The 4,911-nt window shown below is 41.1% G+C and overlaps 1 long non-coding RNA gene across 1 annotated transcript; it reads left to right on the top strand.

Moving 5' to 3' along the window:
• The first annotated feature begins 2,459 nt into the window (after positions 1 to 2,459).
• On the top strand, positions 2,460 to 4,384 carry LOC129755865 (uncharacterized). The gene is made up of 4 exons (XR_008739341.1): positions 2,460 to 2,767; positions 2,833 to 2,906; positions 2,975 to 3,054; positions 3,127 to 4,384. It is a non-coding gene; the product is annotated as an uncharacterized LOC129755865 (long non-coding RNA).
• The last annotated feature ends 527 nt before the right edge of the window (positions 4,385 to 4,911 follow it).

Below are 4,911 nucleotides of genomic sequence, written 5' to 3'. Positions count from 1 at the left end.
ACATGTGTAGGCATATTTTAAACGATTCATCAAACCGTTAATAGAACTGTTACGGAAATCGGAATAATTATTTTACGAACCGTTTGTACTGAGATTACTGTTTCTGTGATGGTGCTTCAATTAACGTAACCATTGAAAAAACTATTGGATTATATCGTTCAACTGATAAGAGACGATAGCCTCAAAGCCTTTTTCGACCCTCACCCACACATTGATGAAAATATTTAGGGGATTTTCGGATGTTAATTATTTTATAAATTTTATTTTCAACTTATCTTTATCGAGATTTTATTAGGTACTTACATAGCGAAACTGTACACCATAATTTTGCAATCGGAGCTCCAGCGCCTGTTCTATCGGATATTCCTAGTATGAAAGATTTAGCCGGCGGATCAGGACGATTTTCCGGGGCGCCACTCACACGCAACATAACGTTGCCGCTGCACGAAAACTGCTGTATTTATTTGTGGGAGGCGCTGGAATAGAAATAAAATTAGTTATCAGTAGGTGCATAAGTAATTTTTTTCAAAAATTAAGCAATAAGAAGAACAAAACACTAAATTTCACCTACCTGAAAAGCGCACGGATTTAAATTATCCATTTTGAGCAGAAACTCCAATTCCCGGTGTTGTAGCACGCTGCCGCAACTGAACAATCCCCGGTCGGAACGGATCGGCAGTGGAAGCAACAATACCGGGTATTTCGATACAGAATCCGGTAAATTAACTTTTTTCCCGGGGAAAGGAGAAAAAGACGCGACGAGCTAGCGAAATTTCAGCGCAAAAAACAAACAACGGACAAAAACGACCAGGGATGCCAGGTGCACTGAACTTAAAAATTTAGAAAATGTTACACATTCAAGTTAATTAAATTTTGTTTCGTTATAAATTTTAATGAATTTATTCGAATCGATGATTCTATAACACCTGACTGCATGAATGCTAGCCTACATTAAAAAATAACCATAGTTCTCACAAACATCTTAAAAAAACGAATGCTGGGTAAAACAGTAATAAAAACACCATCGAAACTTCAAGCTGTACCCCTACCAGAAGAAACAGCCAAAAATTTGCATCAAGAGCAGCAGTTGGAATGTTTGCTTCTAATATGATTCCTTTTGACTTGTTTGAATAATGTGGATTTTTTAGAGAAAGGCATTTACTGCAATTGATGTTTTATGGAATATGTATATTAGAATCGCTTAAGTTAATTAAGTCCATAGATTCGCATAGAAATTTTCATATTGTAATTATTGTTAAAAACAAACTGTTATTCAAGTGCTGAACCTCCTTATTGTGATGTGATATGTAGCATCCAAGTTCAATTAATGTCATTGAAACTACTCTAGAGCCGTATCGGAATATAAAAAAAAAAATAAAACTGGCGGACGTTCGTTCGTACTGCAAGTTTCCGCTTGTGGGACGAACCACGCTAGGCCTGCTATTGTGTGGTGGTTGCTACAGCTCTATCAGTATCAACCACTGCAAGGTAGTAGGCCCGTGAGGAACAAAACGATGAAATGTGATGAAAAGTTTTTCAAATTAAAATTACCCTTCTGCTCATTTTCAACATCTTTCACCTTATTTTAATCTTCTATCCGTCTATATTCGTTCAATCCTAAAATATTCTTTCTCAAAGAATATAAAATTTCACCGATATAGCCGATAAAATAATTTCATAAAAGTTTTAATAAATGTACTGATTTCTTGCAAAATCATCTGGCATCTTTGATTCGCATTTCGGTCATTTTTGACGTGGGTTTGACAGAAGACATGAACGCTGTGGGTAACGGTTCGGGATAATTTTGACGATTCAAGAAAATTTAAAGTTAATCGTGCATATAACATTCGTTCACCTTTCCTAATACCATTACTTTTCCACACGAACGTTCATTTTTCGTTTTTTAACATTGTCGAAGTAAAGTTTAATATTATAGCTACTTTTACAGAGACCATCACTATTTCTAGAACTGTTGATGTTTGGTATAGACTGTTTAAGCTATAGTTTTTTAGTATGCGGGTGGAAATTTTACACAAGTTTTTGAAGATTTTTTGTTCGAGCTTGTACATCAGTTCATCAGTGCTTTGACTGTGAAAATTTTGAACATTGATCCCAGGTGTTAACCCGGGACACATTCTAGGTCTTATTTTAGCTTTAGCAGCTCATTAGCACACCAGTAAGTGCTAAACTTGTTTCCATTTTTGCCACTGGTGACGCTCCGATAGGTGTTGTTGTTGTTTGTTGCTATTTTCTTTCGTAAATTTTCCCAAGACACTTTAGCACCTGTCAAATCAGGAGCTGGTCGGTATTCATATTTGACTCCTGGCTCGCTTTTTTAACACCTAGGAGCAAGATAACACCTGGTTTGAAACCTTGCGGTGCGCCGTCGAAGTGTCAAAATGGAGTGTTATTATAGCTTTGAAGAAGTTGTTACAATTTAAATTTCATTTGATGTTTCTAGTCCTAAATAATATGATACGATAATTTGGCAACCAAAAAACCCATCCCCATGTTGATAATTCATAGCGTGTCGTTAAAATTTACCCAAAAACACGACAAAATACTCGGCGTGTAAAATACACGGTATTTCACGTTTAGCGTGAGCTGGAAAACCCGGGAAATGTCATTATCATTTCCGTCCGGGTGCGAATAAGAAAAACGATCGCCACGAGAGCGAAGTGTAGCGAGGTAGTGTTTCACACAGGAAAATCGGAGGAAAATCGGAGGAAACCCGCAAACGACAGCTCCTCAGCACTGAAAGGAAAAGGTATGTTAAATTCGAGCGGGCAAAGTGCCGTAAAATTAACAGAAAACGCGTATGTTTCGCTTTAGCTCCGACAAGGCGCATACCAGCCACGCGGCACGTGCTCGCGGAAGAAGCGTAGAGGGCAGAGCCCCACTGGAAGGTGAGACACCTAACTGACCTAACAAACTAATGGTTTAGTGCTAATACCATTCTATTAACGGCTTCTAGGTGCACACACGCCCACCTAAAAGGGTAAATTCGAGCTCAAGACTGCGGAAAAGAAAAAGAAGAACAAGAGGGTCGCTCAGGTAAGACACCACCTTCGAAAAAAAAAAAGCCTGCAACCTTTTCCTCTAACAAACGCCTTATGTCCAACACAGGCGGCCTTCTTTTATCCACCATCAAGCACCTTCGAGGTTTCCATCGATTCCTGCAACTTTTGCCGGAGGAAAGGTGGCATTTAGCCATTCAGCATCTCCGGAACTCTCGGCTATAACTGCCAGCCTCGCCTCGGCCACAACGTGCCCGCGCTGGCAACTTCAAAGGTGGCAATTAGCCATTTAACATCACCGGGAGTCTCGGCTACAACTGCCTGCCTTCTCTCGGCTAGAACGCACCCGCGGTGCAACATCAAAGGTGGCGTTGAGCCACACAGCATCCTCGTAGAGACACTTTGTTTCTAAGGCTCCCGTAGGCGTAGCATCTATTGTGGAAATTAGCCATTCGACTTCACCGACAGTCTCAACTGCACCTTTCGGCTGCACCTGCAGCGGTGCAATCAACTGTGGCATCTGACCACTTATTGTCATCTGCAGCTTCAACTGCACTTTACGGCTGCACCGGCGGTCGTGGAATCAACTGTGGCCTTTGGCCATCCACTAACATCGGCAGTCTCGGCTCTACTCATCGACTGCATCTGCGGTCGTCGCATCAACGGTACCATTTGGCCACTCATCTTTGGCAGTTTCAATTGCACTTTTCGACTGCATCCGCGGTCGTTACATCAACTGTGGCATCGGGCCACCTATCATCATTGGCAGCTTCGACTGCACTTCTCGGCTGCACCTGCAGTGGTGCAATCAACGGTGGCATTTGGCCACTTACCATCATCGGAAGTTGCGACCGCACTTTTCAACTACACCCGCTATCGTCGAATCGACTGTGGCATTGGGCCATTCATCATCAACGGCACTACTCGGCTACATCGCGGTCGTCGCAACAACGGAACACATCGGTAAATTCATTTGGGGCATGATGCCGGAGGCGGCGAGAGGAGGTTTGCCCACACCAAGGCGGAAGAGGAAAAGCTTCGTGGCCACTCAGTGCGCTGCAGCGCCTTCATGGAGAATGCCGTAAGTTAAATAGAATCTGAATGAAAATGCTATGGGGGAAATGTGGGTAAAATGTTGCAAGATCTATAAAGAAACTCAAATTTAAAGTTATCGAGCGTTATTAATTTCGTAGCTTCGTCTACGGTAAGCAATCCGTCACAAATGGCGCCCAACAAAACGAACCTGTTCATTTAATTAATGTTCGTTGAAGTTAATGTTAGTAATCACAAGTATCATTATTTTTTGTGAATACTTCATGATTATTATGATTATTATTGTTGATTAATAATCATTATTATTATCGCTCTTTTTTGAAATATCGTATCATTCTTCGTATATTATCGTATCGTAACACATTTCTACTGGTTATTTGATCCAATTACAATGAATACTAGAATAGAATTATTTCACCTCAGTGATGAGGAAATTGCATACGAACTGGCCTTGCGCCATGTAACAAACCTAGCACCTAGCACCAGAAGGGCGAAAATTGTTAAATTAAAGGCACTAGTCCAAGAGGACATATTAAGAGAAACTAATTACGTTAGCTCTGAATACGCGATGTCTCCGGAATCAAATGTCGAAGCCTGTCAGATGGCAATTCAAGAACTAAAAAACTTCGTAGATTTGGCTTTACAGAATGGCAACTCGGAGCAAATGGCTTGCGCTCGGTCGAGATTGTTACATTACCGGCAACGTTTGTCAATAATACCTCCGGTCTCTTCGGTAAAGGAAGCGCGAAAGATTTTAAGCGATTTGGTCGAGATGTTGATTTCTGAGATCAACAGCGCTGTCAATAAAGTAGTGCGCAGTGATTCGGGAAACTTAAGTGGT

This window comes from Uranotaenia lowii, chromosome 3 (genome assembly GCF_029784155.1).
Source record: "Uranotaenia lowii strain MFRU-FL chromosome 3, ASM2978415v1, whole genome shotgun sequence".
In the NCBI taxonomy this organism is placed as follows: domain Eukaryota; kingdom Metazoa; phylum Arthropoda; class Insecta; order Diptera; family Culicidae; genus Uranotaenia; species Uranotaenia lowii.
This window is presented reverse-complemented; position numbering and strand designations above follow the sequence as displayed.